This window comes from Ptiloglossa arizonensis, chromosome 7 (assembly GCF_051014685.1).
Source record: "Ptiloglossa arizonensis isolate GNS036 chromosome 7, iyPtiAriz1_principal, whole genome shotgun sequence".
NCBI classification, from domain to species: domain Eukaryota; kingdom Metazoa; phylum Arthropoda; class Insecta; order Hymenoptera; family Colletidae; genus Ptiloglossa; species Ptiloglossa arizonensis.
This window is the reverse complement of record NC_135054.1, coordinates 22,861,042-22,881,895: the sequence shown is the minus strand read 5'-3', so window position 1 is coordinate 22,881,895 and position 20,854 is coordinate 22,861,042. Positions and strand designations below refer to the sequence as shown.

Sequence of the window (20,854 nt, the reverse complement as noted above, 5' to 3'; positions counted from 1 at the left end):
GCTCTCTGTTCTTCGCTCAAATGCGATTTAATCGTATTACCGGTATATACTTTATGCATTATCGACAATTACTGGGAATATTTATTTCTGACAACGCTCTTGTCGCGCAAGTGGGAGTCGATTATTAATAACCGTGCTTCGCGTCCGTTCTTTCTTGTTCTTGCCACGGTATTTAGGGCCTCCGGCGTAATATTTATCATTTTAACGAGCGAATATCGCTCGTACAGAGAGCTCGTTCGGTAGACGCTCCGGAAGCTCGTTATCGTGGAAACGAAATGGATGTACTCTCCCACGGAGAATGCGGAATTATTTTCCACGGCCGGTTACGGACGCGTCAATTCCTCCGACATTGGTATTTCATTTCGCAAACTTGCATTTGTCGCGCGAAGAACTCGAGCAACTCGACGGTTTCGGCCGGTGTCGAACGACCGGCCTGTTCGTCCTTACTCGGCTCGAGTCGTTAAGCCCTTCCGTTGAACGACTCGACATCTTCGAAACACGTTACTCGACACGATGCACTTTCCGGTACAGAGGTCGGCTTCGCGCGAAATCCGACTTCTGGCGTAGCAATTCGTCAAGGGCTAAGGTCATCCACGGCGTACCGAGTGCATTGTATTCGCCGGGACCCATCGAAGAAATACCGTTTTCAATTGTTTACGAGCACGAGTTCTTTGGACGAGACTTTCGTGGTCGGAAAAAGAAGACGGAACGAGAAGAAGAGAGGCGATACGTCGCGAGATGGCATCGGCATCGTTTGTACCTGTTGAGGCGAGCGCGTACACTACCGAACGATTTCCAGAACACCGCGTACGATCGCCGGCCATTTCTATCGTCTTGGATTTCGACTTTCGAGGTTGCGTCTCCTGCCGGGAATGCTTCGCTCCGAACGGAAGACTAAGCGACGTCGCTTACTTTTACGAATATTACGACCATCGGAAAGAAATTTCGATACTCGGTGTTACCGGCTCCGGTATCTCTCTGGACGTCAGCGATGGGAACGAGCGGACCGCGGTTGGTTTTGCGCGAAAAAATTGAAACGGTACTTGCGAGTGAACACCGTGCGCGATTCACTCGAGGGCACGCGGTGCGTTGCAAGGGGAAGAGAAGTACGTAGTTGGCTGTTCTCGTCGTCGAACGATGCGCGCACAGTGGCTGGAACACCTTGGATTTCGGAGACTTTGAACAACGTAAACAAACAAGCGTACAGTTTCTCGTTCGTAACTCGTCGAACAAAAATTCTAATTCGACGCGATAAAAATCGAAGCGTCGCGAATCGATTCGCCTTTGCTCGAACGAGATCCCAAACCTCGGGTTTCCGTCTCGAGTGCGTAGATCGCGAATCCTATTTGGCGCGTACGCGCATACTTATCGCGTGCTACGAGCCGAGCCGATTGTTCTAGAATTATTCCAGCCAATTGGCGCGTTAAACGGAACATTTGTTTGCAACGAAACGAACCTCGGACCATCGAATGGATCGTTAGGCGAAAGTACATATTGAACTTGATCCCGCCGCTAATCGTCACCCTCGGGAATGAGTTACGAGCGGACATAAAACAAGCGCTAAGAGCTCGGTCGGGCAAAGATGAGCCCGGAGGGATAAGGAGAGAGGGGGCGAACAAAAAGAACGTCGGGAGGATGAAAGAGGAGAGCGAGGAGAACGAAGAGAACGCGGGAGATCGGAGAAGGGACGATAAAACGAGCGAGGAGGCGGGACAGGTGGGGGAGGGAGGCGGGGGGATCTCGCAGGCATCTCGTCAAAAAAGATGAAGTCACCGGTGGTTTTGGGGCGGCACAGAGGGGTGGGTGAGTTCTTTAAGGTAGGGGGCATGCGCGGCGTCCGGGGGTGCAGGACGGCGTTGGGGGTTAGTCGCTTGCCAACAACACGACGCGTCGCTCGCGCATCGCGATCGCTCGGGCTTACCCGCTTTACGTACCGTCTTTTCGGCGACTTTCGCGCATCCATCGAGGACGTCGAGCGGCGTCTGGACGCGGTACGCGGTACGCGGTACGCGGTACGCGGTACGCGGTACGCGCGCGTTCTTCTTCTCTCTTTCCCTCTCCTCCTCCCCCCTACCTGCAACCGCGACCAGTGGAAAACTCACGGACACCGACCAGCCAGGGAGAAACTTTCGATCCAACGATCGAAAGGTGCCGTTTTCGAGCGTGTTCTCGAGCCGAACGTGCTCCAACGTCGAGGCGTGCGGGATGAGAACCAGCCCGGAACGATCGTGGTCCACCGCGATGGAGAATACCTCCGTTTGAACTCGCGTTAAAGGAACGCGTGGCCACCGTCGGCGAAACCTGGTGATCCCGTTCCATGGTGCGGATCGAAACTCGCGAGAACAAGGTGCGCGCGGACGAGGCTCGCTCTTCTCGCGGATCCATCGCGCGAGATCTCTTCGATCGAACGATCGAGCGCCGCCGGTTACTCGCCGCGCACGGTGGGCTCTGCTCGTGCACCACAGTGCTGTGATACAAGTGGACCGGAAGTCACCGCGAGACTACTGCAACGTGTTACCGCCACTGCAGTGAACGACACGAAAAAGTGCGCGTAACTTCGATCGACCTCGCGGGCAACACTGCGTATCCCCGGTGTACACTTTCGGATCTTACGCGCCGCAGAGAGGAGACGTCGACGAGAAACGCTGCCGAAGGTACGTCCCGAACAGTGGAATCGCGCGACCCTCGAAAACCCTACCGCGAAAGGAGAACCTTTCACCGGAATCTTTAAACGTTTGGAACCTCGCCCTCCAAATTACCGCATTACCGCTCGGTCCCGAGACCGTGGACACACCGTCGCGAACCGGGACGATAATTCGAGAATGTCGATCGATCGTTCGAATCGAATCCACGGCGATCGTTCCGTCGGCTATTGTTCCGCTCCGAAGTTTTTATCCAAGGGAGATTGTAATCGCGATGCGGACAATTCCAGCGTTACGGTTAATACGTCGGTATACGCTGTACGTCGCATGCACGTACGTAACGACGCGTTCGTCGCCGAGCTGGTACCTACAGGCGCCTCTAACTCGCGCAAATATATTACGTAATGCGGGCGTACATTGTCGCTAATTACGGAACTTTGTTTCCCGCTTAAAGACGAAATTGCTTTATTAGCGCGTGTAATAATATGCGCGGGCACGTGTGTCGATACGAGGCATTTATTTGTTCGCCTAGTATCCAGGTCACCTGGATTACACGTACATTGTGGATCGTGAGCAACAATTCCACGGAGAACCGTGGACCGAGAAGAACGAGGCTGTATTAAATTATTCGGAGATCGAGTTCAACTCGAACTTCGACAAACGCGAGCGAGAAAATATCTACGCGGAGCGACGTGTAACACGCGAACGCGGATCGTTCGACGATCGAATTTCTCGCAACCGCAATCGGTACCGCGAGAGGCGCGAGGACTCGTGTCCTGCGAGGATTCTTTCAGGGGAGTACGTGCAAGAAGCTCGGCGAATCTGGACGTGTTACGTAGCTGATAATCTGATTTAATTTCGAAATTCTAGCCGGAAAATAGAGCGCGACTTATCAGAGGAGCCCCGTACAAATTTTCGCGTCGAATAAGCAATTCACTCTTCTCGCTGAATAAGCGAGACTTTTGAAAATTTATGTATACACTCGAGAAGATATCTCTCTCTCTCTCTGATGACGGAATTGAATTGCCCCGGAGCTTTCGTCGCGAATCAGCGAACGAAACTAAAAAAAAAATGAGCTCGATCGAGCATCTTCGAATTTTCGGCGAGAAAAGATACATTTTACGCTGGACAAATTTTTGTCGTTGTCCAGGGTACCTCTCGACCGACGTCGCGCCACTGTATCGATGTAATTATTTATTAACCATCCTCCTCGAACGGGCGCGACACAGCCAGCGTTTAAACTTTCCAACGAGTAAATTTACCGCTATTTACATAACTTACGATCAGCTGTTACCGCACCCGTGTAATTATTTATCGACCGTTCTTCTCAAACGAGCATTCGAACTTTCGACCGAGTAAAGATACCGGTATTTGCGCGTCTTACGATCGCCTGTCACCGTATCGACGCGATTAATTATTTACTACCCACTCGAACGAACGCAATTGAACCACGAACCGAGACAATCGGACTTTCGAACGAGTAACTCGTCTATTGAAACCGGATCAGTTATGCGACGGTTACGAGAATAACGACAGTGTTGAAAATTTTCCTCGACGTATTACCTCTCTCTCTCTCTCTCTCTGTCTCTCTCTCGCGGTACTTTCCGCGACCGCGGCAAAGAAACCCTTAAATACCCACAAATCCGCGATAAAAGAGGCTCTCGTGGAGTCCTGTTCGTTCCATTCTCGCGTAATTAATTCGAGCGAGACGCTCGCGTTCTCCGTATTTGTTCGAAAATCAAAGACACCGAGTCGACGTTGAATAATTGTTTTTTCGTTCTCCGTCGTTTCGACGTCGAGGTCTGCATCGCGTGTCGCGTTCGTCTTCGCGGTCTCTGTTCTCGCGCGGTACCGAACTAGGCGCACCTGTACGTTTAATGCTCGATTCAATTGAAACCGGGGCCGGGTAGTTTCGCGCACCGCGGTCGCGATTGTTCTTTTCGTTTCCACGGTCGATTTTATTCCGACGTGCTCGATAAATACCTGTAATCTCGAGTCATGCCGGCGCAATTACCGTGAAACGTTAGAAGGGACACTCACCGTGTAATTTCGCCGCGGATCGTTCCCGTAATTCTTCCTTCGTGCGTGACGCGAAACACTACCGAGGGGTTGTAGCGAAGGGGTTGCGGTGTAGGTGGGGAGGGTGTGGGAATCGGTCCGGTTTCCCGGACGAAAGTTTCGCTCGATGTCCGACGATTTCGGGGTGTTATCGTTCCGCGAGTCGAGCGACAGCCGCGTAGGCGGGATTTCGAACGTAACGGGCACTCGAGCCGACCAATTCGCCGGCAGTCAACAATTCATCTTCATTCCCGGAGCGTAATTTCGGCAATTGCTTTCCATCGATCGGGCCGGTAGCCGGTTATTTCGAAATACAGAGGGACGGACATCGGGCCAATTGCTCCGCGGCACTCGCGTCGCTCTTCTCTCGCCAAGAGTGGAGATCAGTGTTTAGAAACGATCGATCGCCGTTTCGCGTTTTCGCGCCCCCTCCCTAGGAAGAGGGGGGCCCACGACGGCCCCGGTTCGCCGATTTCTTTTCCACGGTCGCGCAAATAAATTGCTCGCTAATTGCGAATAACGCGGGAATTTAATTAGAGCGGCCGTATCGCGAAGCTATTTTGTTGCCGTCGCGCACCGCGGCCGACTCTCTCGTTGAACCCGCCTCGAGTTCCCGACGTTTCTCCTTCCTTGCGATCGTTTCGATCATTTTTACGCCATTCGCGAACCTACCGTGTTTCCGGGAAGACTCTCGAAAAAATGGAACGCAATACTTACCCGGCAACACCCGGGTTCGCGCGGAACTCGAACCGCGTTTAAGAACGCTTTCCGACCACTTTCCTCCGCTCCTTTCGACAACGATCCTTACTTTGTTTCGATCGAACGAAAATTTCATGTAACACGGACCCACGATATCTATCTATCGTCGCGGCATTGGAGTATTTTATCGTAAACGTTCGTAAAATAAACCGTAACGTAAAGTTTACGATTAAGGAACACGAACGACGCACCCGGGCAAGCGGAACGCGAAGAATGTTGGTACCAAAGAAGCGAAACGATCGAACACGATCAGTCGTTTTTCATAATTTTTCATCGGTCGAAAATCACGGACGAATACCGACGAAATCGTCCTCGGATCGATAACGCTGGTTCTTTCCCGACGAGTTCGCGATTACAATGTTAATTAAACACGGGCATATCTCGAGCCTTTAATAACTGCTAATCTCGCATTATTATCGGGCGTGGATGATAATCGTTTTGGATCGCGCCACGCGCGACTATGATTAAATTGAATCGATATAATACGCGGGCTGCTTGACGAAGGCTCGACGAGAAGGGGATGAAAGGGACGCGTACAGGGTGAACGATATCTCCTCGTTCCTGGAAACATCGATATCGACGCGACTACGGAAGAGGGACAATGGATAGATAATTAATTACTTTGATTACGATTAGTCGAGCGCAATGTGGACGGCCCCGCGTGCCGGCAATTTGACCACTTTGTTAATTGCGATTCCATTTATCCGCGATTGCTTTGGGGTCTCGGCGAACGCGAAAAAAAAAACCAAACGAAACGGTGTTATCGATGGTAAGAGGTCTTTAATTCGTAGCCAAGGCTCGAACGACGAGGACAAAGTTATCGGAAAATCCTCCGAAATGGACTTTTAGTCCGAGAAAACTATCGGACGGATCGAGCTCGGATCTTGCTTGTATATTCGTTTAGGAACCGACGAATTATTGGAATTTTTCTCAAGTACGAACGATCGTTGTTGTCGTAGTCGTTTCAACTTTAGTCATCGGAAACGTGACCGCCTTGACCGGCGTGATCGCGGCTACCTTCCGTAAAAGAACATTGAAGAAACTCGGAAATTACAGGCAAAGTCTTAAAAACGAGCACGTATTCGGTTTCCGCGTAAAATTTTGCGATCGTTTCAACGGTAAAGGAGAACTCTCGCGCGCGACGGGGGAATATTTACGGTATACATACGCGTGGAAAAATTTCCCAGTCTGTTTTCCCAGTCGGGAGAGTTCGCGCGAAGGAGCTTGAAAAATGTTTCGAGGAAACCGACTTTAAAGTTTGGCACGCGGTATTAAAGAACGTATGGACTCGGGTCCGAGGTCTCGCAACTTGGTCAATTTTTCAAATTTCACCGCGATACTTTACAATTATGTTTCGAAGAGTTCGAGAACCGAGAGAACGTCGAAGAATCTTTCGCCCCGAGATAAACTCTCGGATTTCCGATCGCGAAAGGAAGAGTCCTCGGCGTTCCTCGTTCGAACGCTTCGAATCGCTCGCGATCGGCGGGATAAATTGCAAAAATGGACGACGGACGGAGAAAACGATGCTTTTCATTTTCTCGTTCGGTCGCGGTGGTCTTTTTCTCGCCGGAACGTGACCCGCAGGTGTCGGGGCCGTAGTAAAAAAAATTCCATTTCACCTCGTGGACGTTGACGCTCGGGAGCCAATAATGATTCTTCGCCGCTCCGGTTGCCTTTTCTCTCGCCCCGCGAGACCGCTGTCCAGGACGTACACCACCGTCGGCCTAATGGCGGGGCCAGGCGACTGCAATTTTTCTCGCGCGTGTTTTTTTTTTTTTTTTTTCGCTCGCCACGAGCCACCCCCAATTCCCCTCCCTACGTGTGTTCCGTGTACACGCGGACAGCGGGGGTATTACGGGTGGAATACGGGCGGCGTGGTGTTTTTCGTGGAAATTTGCCGGACGTACCACCGAATTACGGTATTTCTGATAGGTGACCGTGTTTTATCCGGTTTCGTGGATATTCGGTTGGTCGTGTAATTGGACGCAGATGCCGCGGTGGCTTCCTCGGAACGTAGATACGCGGGCTGTATGCATTTACGTGCACGTAAGCCGGAACAACCGAACGAACTTTGCGTTTTATTTTATACGGGAACGTAACGCGTGTGTACCCGTGGTACGAGGGCCTGGATAAAAGTTGCTCCTCGCTATCCGCTCCCCTTCCCCCGTGTTAATAGTAATAACGTTCCGGTATACGCGCGACAGGAGAAATCCCTGGTAATGGAAAAGTACGGAGACGTGGCAACTAATCCTCTGTAATAATATCACGCCGATCCCCTCCAGGCGCGCGGGTCGACCATTTCGAATTAGGTCGCAGGTAGAAGAACCCGTTGATATCTCCCGGGCGGAGTGCATTTGAATATACATGTAAATTTGAATCGATTAACCTACAATAATACATCAGGAACGCAAGTAATACCTACCTGGAGAATATGTTTTGTAGCGTGGGTGCGCGCGTACACCCTCTCGACGTCTAGCAACCCTTCGCCGGTGGTGAATGCAACGTCGCTTCGTGAAACGCGATAGCGGAGCAGGAACCTCGTACATTCGCGGGAGCGGTACGGCGAGTTCGAAATCGATGCAAGATTCCCGAAACGATGTTATCGAAACCCTTGGGAGTGAACAGATGTTCCGAGGAACGCCGCATTAAAAGGTCCACTCGCGGGCTACGGGATTTAACGTGCCGAATCGACGGGTCGTGTACGTCGGTTATTTCTATTATATTAATTCGCTCGGAACGCGTTGATTTCGCGCGTATCGACGTTAACGATTCATTACGAACGAGTCGTTAAACGGTTCGCAGGATAGCCACGTCGAGAGGTAATTAATTCGACGCGAAGCAATACGTCGCGTTCGACGGCACGACACTTTGCACTATTTGTCCAATAAATTACTTCAAACAAATCTCCTCTCCGCCGTAAATTTCCTTACCGCGGATATTCCGATAACCTGTGGAATGAAAACCGTTCCAACGATTTGGTGCTAATTTTGGTTTCTAAGGTAGAAATTAATGGAATCGCAACACGTTGGCTGCGGTGCGCGGTGCCGGTAGATCGCGTATTTTCCACCAAAAAAGTTTCAACGTACGCAGTTATCCTTTACGAGAATATTTACTCCGAAAAATAATCGGAATCGAAGCGAAAACTCCAGAAGCAAATTTCCGGTTTGTATTTCGCCAAAATGTTTTGGTAGCCCGTGCGTGAAATTCCAAAAGGTATTGGAAAATCTTTTCAACGGAAGGCGCGTCGCTCCCGGAGCACTGGAAAATGGTAAAAAAAAAAAAAGTTAACGAAGAAAGAAAAGAAAAATACTCGACGACTCGATGTTTTATCGGGTCGCTTTAATAAAAGAAAAAAACTGACCCGAATAATCGCGTTATCGCGGCCCCGAATAATCGCCCGTCGATTTCCGCTCGCGTACCGTTCGTTTTTGCGAGCGAGCCGGACAGGTAATCGCGAGCCCGCTCTCGTTTCGATAGGCTCGACGAACGGGCTTCCGAAATTGCGTTACAAAGTCACGATGACCAAGTACAAGCAGCTGCCGCGGATTAGTCCCCGTAACCGTAATTACACCGGTGGTGGTTACGTGTCCACCGTTCCGGTGTTTCTTCTCGAGCGTTCTTTGATAATTAGGAGAAAGATACGTCCGGCTAACGAACTACCGCGTACCTTTGGACGGATACAAAAGCGAACCACGGACGAAATCCGGTGCGGTAATTCTAAGAGACGGGGACGGAAGAGGGGTAAACAAAAAGAAAAGGAAAAAAAAAGATGGTGGAAGAAAAGAAAACAGGAAGCAACGAAAGGAACAAGATAAAGGAATGAATGGACACGGTGCAACAAAGGAGTAAACGGACAGCTACGGAGATGTCTAAATAAAACAACGATAGCGGCGGCAACGGTGGAAGAGCCCGTTATAACGAAACAGACACACACAGAGGGAAATTCCAATTTCGAGCCGCGGAAAGATGAACGCAATGGGAAAGCGTGGAGACGTAGAGGCAGCTAACGGACGATCCGCGGGACGCTCGATGCCCGGGCGTCCCGCGGCGTTTAATTCAATGGCTCGCGAATAAATAATGTATCTTTGATAAAGTCAGAGACAGGATCCGTTGCGACTGACCCCGAGGGCCAAAGAAGCTTAATTATTCAAAGACGAGGGCAATCCGGGTACGCGACACCGCCGTCTCCGTTCTTCCCTCGGATCGAGCAGCTATTTCATTCGGCGAATGGATTCACCGCTATAATCCTTGTCGTGTGTATTAACCCGTAATCTTCCCGGCTGAATAAGGCTTTACGCAGGGTATGCCGCATTAACACCGATCGCTGCTGCCGGTGCCTGTGCCTGCGCCCGCGGTTCAATTGGATCGCCGAGATTGTAGCCTCGCGAATCGTATCTGAAAACAGCCAAAGAAATTACCTCTTCCATTTAACCTTTTCAATGATGGATTCTTTAAGGGCGCATCGGAGAAGCGTACGCGAATCGCTCCTCCATCCGGCTGCGAGTCCTTTCGGACCAATTCGACCTGCCGTTTTCGCGTTTCACGAATCATCGATCCGTTTCGTTCTTTTTCGCGGACACGCGCGCCGTTTCCTCCGAACCGTTTCATTCCTCGTTACGACCGCTACGCGCGACGAGACCGTTAATTAACACGCGGGGGAACAAGTCGATACGCGGCTTTCGATCTTGTTCGCGCGTTATGCGCCGTTTCGAGCACCGACGACGAACTTTCCAAAAGTACTCGACCACCGGTCGTGTCACGCGCCAACGATAATATCCCGGTTTTTAAAATTAATATTTTATCGAAAAATGCGGCCGAGCCGTTTAATCGTCGCGTTAACGCAATTGAAACGCGTCGGAGACAAGATTTCTCTTTAATCGTAATTATCCGTTTTCGCGTTGTAACGTTTATTACAGAATTTTCCAACTTTGGTCGCTCTTCTACCTTTTTTTTCCCCGCAATCTGCGATGTAGCGCTCGAGTCGACGATATCGCGCGACACAAACGAAAAGGTAAACAGAATGGGCTCGACGCTTAACGCGTTAAATTATGGCAGGTAATATGGGCGCGGCGTCCATCATTGTCCCATGCGTGTAGAGATCGTCCCGATACGAGATAATTTGTTTCATCTTCCGTGCACCGAGAATTACCACGGGATTGCTCGATCGCGCTGCTGTCGTTTCTAAACGCAAACCTCGAAGATAAGTCGGATCGAATGTATCTCGCTCGATACACTTTCGCGAAATAATTGCTCATTAGGCGAACCGAGTTGTCGACCCGTTTGCGATCTATTTAAATGCCCCGTAAAAAGTCGAAAGTACGGGCAGATTTTTATAAAATCGTAAAAAATTAAACAACGAACAGTTTTCGTGGAAAGTTTGGCCTCGTGATCTTAAAATTGCAGACTTATCGCTAATGTGGAGCTATAAGGATATTTCAGGGCGGTAAACCACGATTTTAAGACCTCCTAGTGGCGTGACGAGCTCGGCTCGTCGAAGGATTCGAATGGGTTAAGTGGTGGATAAGATCCGAGCAAACTCGCGAGTATGGTCGGTCCGGGAGGGTTCGAACGGGACTGTAAAGGGCCGCGAATTTTATCGCGACTAATAAGAACTTCGTGGCTCTGAACATTTTACGAGCGTCGCCCTCTCGTGGCTTCCGTCTTCCGATAGGAGTACCACGGTAATAAAAGCGGACCGTTTGAAAAACGCTCGAGCGAACAAAAACGTGGCGGAGCGACATTCCGCGGCGCGACCATTTGTGTAACTGGCTAATAAAGCTTGTCGCGCACGAAGATCGTAGATTACCGATGACAGGGAAATCTGTCCTCGATGTCGCCGCGTAGTTTCCACGAGCACGTTAAGGTAATTTGTCGATCTTCGGCAATAAACGCGCGATGGAAATTTACGTGGCTCGAAGTTCCGTATTTCGTTTCGAATATTTAACGGAGCGATTAATCGATTCGTCGCGTAAAAGTAAATCCAAAATACGGTATCGGCGCACTTTGCGTCTAAGCGATCTCGTCCTTGAGAAAATCTCGAATATTCGGCGGGCAACATCGTTGCTTGTTTACTCTGGCATCGACGGTTGTGTCTATTGTAGGTGGTACGATCCGTTTCAACGTCTAAACAGACGGTAGGATAATATCGTGCCATTCCCGATGTTTACAAACTGCAACGCAAGTAGAAACGGTCAGCAATGGACCGAAACGCGAGTCCGTCCAATTGCGGCTCCGCGCGTGCCCCGCCACGATCGACGATTGATTTTCTACGAAACGAGTACCGATATCGTAGCATTTTATTCTCAATTTTCGAGCGATTTTTCCAGGAAGAATCGTCATCGTTTTTCGGTCGTTTCTCGCTCACCCGGTATTTCCGTTATCGCCCCTTTATATTCGCGGCGCGTCCTCGGCTCGTCGTACGCGTTGGAATTTACGCGCGGGCGAAGCTCCGGCAAAGGAAAACCGAATGACAAAAGGGGCCAAGATTTATTATGCCCGGAATCCGGGACGAGGGCGAAAAATAAAACGCGTGCGCGTCCAACCGCGGCTGTCGAGCCGACAATGAAATTGCAGCACCGGGCTCGTGCACGCGTCGGTGTGTTTTGATTACGAGGAAAACCACCGACGAGAATTGTGCACGCGTCTTCCCGCAAAAGTATCGAAAATTGTCTCGCGCGTTACAAGACGCGACGATTATTTCCGCGAGTAGAACGCACCGCGCCTAGGTCGAAACGACAGCGAACACTCGCGGTGATTTCTCTCTCTTTCTCTCTCTCTCTCTGTCTGTCTGTCTGCGCGCGAGTGTGCGCGACGCTGATTCGAAATTGAGTTCTCCTTTTTTCTTTCCGCGACCGCTTCGATTGTTCGATTTTCGCGCGGTGCGAATAAAAAGTTGCCGCTCTTAACGAGGACCTTTGTTTCCCGTTTCATTTCCGTTGACACGGGACAAAAGAGCTCCCCTACCTACTTCGGTCGAGGCACGCGGGAAATTTATTTTCGAATCCCGGTTTCCTTTTCTGGGAGTAGTTTCGAATCGAGGAAAGACACCGAAAGTCGCGCGAGTCGATATCCCCGATGTAGCGGACCGCGACGAGGAGAGGAGGCGATTGATACAAAAACGATACACCGACGTATACTCTCGGCCCAGTTACGCGATCCACTTTCCAAACGTTTCGACAAAAGGGCCAACCTTCGCCCCGATCGGCGAAAGCGCGTTTACCTTTTCCTTCTCGTTCGATATCCGTACGAATCGCGGATTTCCTTTCCATTCATTCGACGGCCCATTTTCGGTCTACCGTCGTGGAAATTTAAACTCCGCTCGAAAAGTGCTCTCTCCGTCGGCGCGGCTGGAATCCAACGTCGAAGACACTCGACGCAACGATCTCGTGTTTTTCCGCGTCGACGTTGCATCTCTGGCTACCCGACCGCTACACAGCCGTCTGGATGTTCCGAGCCGTTTCGAAACACGCGAACTGCGAAATCGATGGATACTCGCGGCCCCCTGAAAAGCGAACGTGGCTTCATTTATACGCGAACGAAACGAGGAGAGAACGATCGCGGTACCTGTATCACCGAGACGTCCGGAACGAAAATCTAAACGTCGATTATATCGTCCAGGGTATCGAAGCGACGGTTTCGGACCCCTTTGAACAAGGGAGCCAAACAGGACGTCCGATCGAGAAGTGGGTCTGGCAAGAGGCGGCAACGTCCGTAAACGATTCCGCGAAACGAACGAGAGCGAAAAAGCGGAAGAGAAAGAGGAAGAGGGAGGAACAGGGGAAGGAGGATGAGCACCAGTAAGTAGCATCCGGATGGTTGGCCCCGCGGTACACACTGAACATTATCGTCCCGGCGAAAGAGAGAATCAGGAAGAAGTCTGGCCTTTGCGCAACGTACAGCCAACTTACCGACCCACAGGGGAAAACGTATTACCGCAATTTCACATGCAAAACTTATTACCTGAAATTGTCTGAAAATTGCGCGCGTGACCCCCCTCCTCCTTCGCTTGCCGGATCTCATCCCCTCGGTCGGTCTTTCACCCCTTCACGGTGCACGGCGCTGCCTTTTAAAGCAAACCGACGTTTGCGTTCCGCTGCCCGGTTCGCGGCGCTCGCGGGAAATAGACTGGTTCCTCGAGTCGTGACTCGCCTACCTCGCTGAGTATTTACTACGCGAGAATAAATAATTCACCGTTCGCGACGACTTTTCGTTGTCAGTGGCCGAGGTTCGCACGGCACGAGTTACAACCGCGACCACGGCCGACCGATTCCTGCATCTCTGCGAAGCGGCGCGGATCTTTCCGGATGCGCGGAACACCCCTGTTTAATTTGTCAACCTTACGAGCAACGATAAGGTCTTGGTAGAGTTTGAACGAGCACTCGATGGTTTTGAAAAATCGAACAAAATTTGGTCCGCAGTTTATCGAAGCTTCGAGTGTACGGAGCATCGCGCGAAAAGAGTTTTTTTCGAAATTCGAAAATTCAACGGAATCGCGAATGCGCCTTGCTATAAATTTTTAAAATATATTTCGACGGACCGAGCGAAAGGTAATCCGAAGCTTTTACCGAGCACGATTTACGGTACACAATGCTGCGGGAATCAGTAATTTTGTAACTCCGAGGGACGAAACTTGGACGAAAATAAAGTCGAAACGTTGCTCGAGCAAAAGCTGAAAAACTCGCCACACTTTACTCGATAGTTACTTCGGGGGAAAAAACTTGGAATTTAGCTATTCCTGTGAGTCGTCAGGGGGGGTGGTACGGCCCCTTAAAGTAGATTCATTCTTACCGTCGTTAATTTCTTGAAAGTTTTCCTCGGCGAGCCGAAAGCTCGCGGCTGCATCGGGATCTCCGGGGAGAGCGTGTCGTCTCGAATTTCATTTTCGCGTATTACGAGTACGCTCGGAAACAGGTCGAATCGCGGTATTTTTCCCCGGGTAGCGTGGCGGCCTCACGAGATAGGACAGATGGCGTGACGAATATCGCGTTCGACCGGTAATTACTCGCTCGAGGGTATAACGTGGGTAATCAAACGGTCAGACGTTGCCGTTCCCAGCGGAAAAGCCAACCCTTCGTGCCATCCGTGCGTCTACCCGCAACCCTTGTCTCGAAACCGAGCGCGCGAGAAGACTTATCGGATCCCCGCTAAATATATCGAGGCTTATGTCTCTTTCGGTATCCGGGAAACCTCATCGGAACCGACTTCTCGTTCGAAGTCGTTTCATCGGTTCGTTCCCCTTTGGTTCGACGGTTGCGAGCCACAGGAATTATGCAACGATCCAAAGGGAAAGAGAGACACGTTTTCGTATTTTTCGCAACGGTGAACCGCGCGCGATTCGAGGATAAGAGATCGTCCGTTATTAACTCGATTGGGCTGGCCAACGTTCCTAGAAAGCATCGTACGGATACGCGTCAATCGAGCCGACGGTAAAAGCCTCGCGGGAAGGTATTGTCGACGGATAAGTGGTTTTTCGATATAAAGTCGATCGCGCTTTAAAGCCAAAGCGAACTTGTAACTTTCCTTTCACCCCCTCGAACATAATTTCGTCCTCAATACCCGAGAGTGGTTCTCGCGGAATTTCTCTGCCCTCTTTGCCCCGATAGCTTTTTATTTATATACACGCGCAAGACGATACGCCTACGCGGCGCGAAGAAATCTGACGGAACCCTCTTCTCGATTTCCACGGAGAAACGGAGCGACGTTGTTTCCTTCTTTCTCACCCTGGTCGTTCGATCTTCGAACAGACAACTCCCGTTTCTCCTGTCCCGAGAAACGAGCGGGCAATTTCTTCGAAAAGCGGGCAACGGTCGCGTCGATGACGAAATTTCGTACAAATTTTTGGAAAAGTTCGCGAAACGAATTCACCCGCGCGATCGCTCGACCGAAAACGTACGAAGATGTAGCGCTCGCTCGTTAATAACTTTCCTCTTAAGCGTTCCCGTTTTTAATTAGCGACGGCGCAGTTATCTCGCATAAACTTTAATGAAAATATATCGTGCGCGCGAGCGCTCGCGATAAACGATCACAGTGGTTGCACACTACGAAGTATTCGCCAAGTTATCTCGAACTCGATGCCATAAACTGGGCGAAACAGGCGTATCGCTCCACGGTCCGGGGCCAGCTATTGCAACGCGGCTCAAGATTTCGTCGAAGGTTGTTGCATTCGCGGCGGAAAATTGCCGGGAGATTTAAATTAATCCGGGAGGAACCGAAGGATCTTCGAATTCTTCGAAAAGTCGGAAATCCGGCGAAAGCTTCCCTCGGATTCTCGTTACGTTTACGAACCTTCTCACGATCCACGTTTGAACTTGCGAATTGTCGATGAAAGTTTTAAGCAACGTAGCTGGCTTAACGCAAACGGCGTAAAAATTTGTCGACGATTTAAAAACCTTAGCGAGAAGTCGCTCGATTCTCGAGTGGATAAATTTTGTCGCGCGTGTTACGAAGTCTCGCGTGCCAGTATTTCGCGTCAGAGGTGCGGAGTGAATCCTAATTCTAGGTTGCTCGCAGGTGCGAAATCCTCGCGCCAACTTCCGCACTTTTAATCTTGTAATTTCCGCTGCAAACAACCGACCGAATCAAAGGAGAACGTTCGCCAACGAACAATTCCGTCGACTCCGCTCTCGAGTCTCGAGCCGACATCGAGTGCCCCGGCTAGTTATTTTGCATCGCGAATCCCTTATCTCGACGGTATTCTTTTTAATTAGCGACGGTGGAGCTATCCGAGCAGCACGCGAATCGCAACGATAACGCGCGTCGCGTACAACGATAAACGATTCCCTCGGTTGAATTGCAAAGCGTTGGCCAGTGCCTCGAATCGCGGGGCTCTCCTACTCCAGCCGGGAAAAAAAAAACAATTTTTCGTTAACTCTCGGATCGAATGTATAAATTCGCGAACGTTTTACCAACGATTTACGAACAATTTAAACGATCCGACGCCTCCGCGCGACCCAAACGAAGAAACGGAATCCTCTATTTATTCTCGAGTAACGATAGAATCGGAAGTAAAAAGAAAGTGTAAAAAAGCGGAAGCCCGACATTATTTCTAACCCACGGTGATACACGTGGCGTGAACATTGCGCGTTAGAACGATCCAACGGTTACGAGGCGAAGAAACCATTTTTATGAAACTAAAATTACACGCGGGAGAGAAAATTATCACCGAATAACACCTTTTACGAGCGCTGAACTCGGTTGTACGGTTCTTCGGTCTCGATTTTATCCGCGGTATAAACGTAGTTGAAAATTACATACCGTTTCTTCGAAAACCTCGGACAAGGATCTTTTCTTACCGGTATTATTACGAACGCGATAATTTTTCGGTTCTCCGGCGAAGCTTTTCCCATTTGTCTTTCGCGAAATTCGTTTTACTCGAAGGGCGCGATGTTGGCGCTCCTCGAGCGACGAATCGAAAGGGATCGCGGAACCGATGAAAATTCGTACGCTCGTCCGTTTAAACGCGAACACGGGACGATAAACCGATCGGCTTTGCTCGGCTTACGCTTCCGCGGGACAAATAAAAAATGACAATTAGCATTCTTCGGGGGCCAACGGACCAGAGGGGTGCACCGTTATATCGGCGGGGATTTAAATTTTTCGATGACTCACCAGCCAGCGCGACTATGGATTCCCTTTAAAAGACCCGTGCCCGCGCGTAAACGTAAATACGCCCGCGTAAATCCGGAATAAGCCGCCACTGTCCCTGCCTCGATTAAAGTCGTTAACCGACGGTCGTGATGTAACGCCCCCTCCTCCTTTCACGGGGCGAAAGTAAATTTTCCGACGCGGTTCCACGAAAAAAGCTCGATACGAGCAGAGCTCGACGCGCTGCGTACCTGTTCAAAAGTCTCGTCTACGATTTTCTTACGGCGCTCGCGAATAAGATCGCGTTTCTCTTTGAGAAGTCTGGTTGGCTCGACGCGGCGAGCAGAGATGGATTTTCCACCTTCGCTGCCTCCTCTGCGAACCGTTTCTCGCGTTGTCCTCGTTTGGTAAATTTGTACCAATTTGTGCGAAATACACCTCTAAATTCCAGACCTCAATTTCCTATTTACCATCTCGTTACTGCAAGTGCCCTTCTTTCGTTCGATATTGCGTTGCTTCGATGCCTTCGAAGTCGGATTTAAAACCGGCCATTTGCTCGCGCTTTCGCGCGATATTTTTCCGTCCCATCTGTTTTCATTATTGAACGCAGAGATACGCGAATATTAAAAAATAAACGCGAGCGGATGAACCTCGATGGTGCGCACGACGAACGAAACGCGACGCGCACACTTCGTTCGCGTCGTAAATATGGCACGATAATAACGATGATAATGGTAATAAAGCAACACGCGACGGGCGTATATCGTAGATCGAATTACGAAATGTTACGTTCACGAATGCAGCGATGCTCTCTCGGCCCCTCCTACGATCGGATAAAACATGCAAGACGAGATTCTGTGTACTTTGGGGATGATCCGTGGGCGCATCTGTCGCGCTCATAAGTAATTCCGCGTCGTGGGTCTCCAGGGGGCGGTGAAAGACGAGCCCGCGTTGAATCGCGGTTAGTCACGCGTGTCAAATGAGCAAACCTAAACAGATTACGCGCCGATCGGCCGATACGGTCGTCGTTCATTGTCGTTGGGGGACGTCTCGTCCCTTAGATTCTCGCTATCGGGGCGACAGATGTGCCGGCTAATTTCGAATCCTTCCTCCTTTTTTATCGTTGGTTTTATGGCGCGGAGCGCGGTATGCGGTTAATGGGGTATTACGGGGAAGGAATTCCACGAGGGTGAGTCGGCGTTCTTTCGCGACCGCGCGCGTCGCCGACGGAAATTGGCTTTATCGGATCGTTGAGCGTGTCGTTGAAATTCGTCATACGGATGACCGTAAACATTATTTGTACAATGGCCACGGTTCAACGATTCGTCGCACTACGAGTACCGGAGCCTCCTTTGAGCAAACTTCCCGCGAGATCCGTTAGAAAGTAGTCCAAGTTAAAGTTTCGGTAATCGTATTATGTTTATTATAAGGATCGCGCGGCACAACCTGTTACGGAGAAAGAAACTAGAGAAAGCTATTGGACAGAAGATTAACTTTCTGAGGAAATTGTTGCAATTTTCTCGAAACGCTCTAGACGTATCCGCCGGATATGTGTCCCGTGATACAGTTTTCAGTTATTTCGAGCCTCGAGAAACTTTTCGGATCGCGAGATTCGAACGTTGAAAAGGAAATTTGAACTTTCGATCGATCGATCCGAATGCCGTCCCGTTGATTAGCTACCCTCGGCCGCAACCTGCGCACCTGCGCTGGGCGGACCCGACGGTAATTGCAAACTATACGCGGGGTTTGTTGTATAACCCGTCGTTCGAGGCGATCGTGTTGGATTACGGTGCCGCGCTGTCGCGAATTTAATGAAAACGATGGGATAAAAGTTATAATTACACGGTGGATTTCCAAGTCGCCGGAACGAGGAGGATCCGTTTTAAAACTCGATTCGTAGAAGCGCGCAAGATTTCAATACCGTCCGAAGTAGTTGAGCGTCGCGCGTACCGAGCTTCGTTCGCGTTGGAGTTTCAACGACGAAACGGTACGTATCGCGACCTACGCAGGAAACCAGGGACCGAATTGCTCGACAAACGGGGGCCGAACGCAAACGATAAAGTTTATTTTGAACGACCGAGACGCGACCCGCATCCTTCTCTCGGGAGATTTCCGCGTTATTTACTTGTTTCTGGACCGACCCTGCAAACGCGGAAAGACGGGAATCGCACAGTTCGTCCCGGAGGATTTTTCTTCCACGTTTACCGTGCGAGTAGCTCGAATTACTCGTAAATTCGTTGCATCGTTGTCAAGCATTATTTTCCCGATTATAAAATATACGAACGAAGGAAAAAGATACAAAGTATCGAGCATTCGATAAAAGACCGCGTCGCGGGGTAAAGAGTCGGTGAGTATTAACATGCTTTTTGAACAATTTGTAACGTACGATACGCGGAGTACTCTTCATTAGGGTCAATGAAAACGCGTAATACTTTGCCGCGCGAAACTGACACGCATTGAAGTAGAAATTCCTGCAATTATGCTACCCACCGTACACGTTGCCCAATTATATTAATAATATCGCGGTCGTGTGCTTTTAACTCCGTAGACCCGAACGCGCTCTCACGGAGTCGAAAGACCGAATACTCTGGCCGAAGTGATTCTCGTTCGAAGCATTTTTACGAGCAATTTGATACGCTCGAGCGAGGTGACTCGTCCCGAGCGAACGTTGAAAAGTTTAACAACGCGTGGAAAGTGGCGAATAATGGCAAGTATCGAAATAACGAGCGCGAAGTTAGTTCCGATGAATGACCCGTCGCGACTCGTTAAAAAAATGGACGACTTGGACGAATTATCGGCGACGATCGAAACGCTCGGAACGACATTACCGGAAGCGCGATTCGTCGATCGGAACGTTCGGAACGGTGACGAGCGAATTTCGGAAAAAATTCTGTTATTTGTTTGTCCGTTCTGTCGTCCGAGTTCCGAGGGCGCGTTCGAAAGTTCACAGGGGTGCGCAAACAGGGGTAGCTTTTCGCCGAATTTTCCTCGATTCACAGACGGAATACGTGAGGCCAGGAAGACGTTATACAGCTAGAAGTATGCTTCGTGTCCTATTCCCTTTTCCCTTCCTTTGGTCTCTCCAGCTCTCTAACGTAATAGTGTACGGTAGTTATGTATACGTGGGAAATTATTCGCCGCCCAAGATCAAACGAGCGTCGCGCGGGGATGAAAATTCGCGAGTCGAGCCGAAGCCGAAAATTCTTCCGCTGCGAAATACGGGTATGGTTTTTTTAAACGATCCGCGTCACGGAACCAGCGCGTACCCAATGAGAATGGATGTTCCCGGTTATTCGAGGAGGCGCGAGCGTTCTCGTGCACTTTGATAAATCGAAGAACACCGCACTTTTGAAAAGCTTACTGAAATTGTTTCGGAGCGACGAAGCGACTACGGTCGCGTGCTTCCGTCGGTCTGTTCCCCGCGACGGGTGGATGGATCTCTCGCTCGAATATTTTGCACAGTCGAAATCATTTTAATCGAGTTCTCCGAGGGAAGCGCGAGTAATAATTGTCGAACTATTATATTTGTGAATTATCGCGGTCCGAACGCTCCATCGAGGACTATACTCGTCGAGTATCGCATCCGTGATAACTAACCCGCGATCGGCTGGTATTATTCGTTAATTCGATTCGTCCAACGTAAAACCGATTCCCCGCGGATAAATTGATACGCAGCTGCCGTCGAGGCGACGCCGACGCATCGATACTTTCGATTTACCGGCTAGATTGCCTCGCGAAAGTTTGCGTTCGATCCGGAGCCCGGTTCGCGCGCGGCGCACTTTGATGGATAGGAAAACGCGCGGGTAAAAACG

At 50.2% G+C, this 20,854-nt stretch overlaps 1 protein-coding gene across 1 annotated transcript in view; it reads left to right on the top strand.

Moving 5' to 3' along the window:
• The first annotated feature begins 1,892 nt into the window (after positions 1-1,892).
• The window catches only part of LOC143149024 (igLON family member 5), a 68,224-nt gene continuing 49,262 nt past the window's right edge, over positions 1,893-20,854 (top strand). Inside the window, exon 1 of the mRNA XM_076315997.1 lies at positions 1,893-2,654. The gene's annotated coding sequence lies outside the window, so the exon portion shown is untranslated. The remainder of the gene's footprint in view (positions 2,655-20,854) is intronic.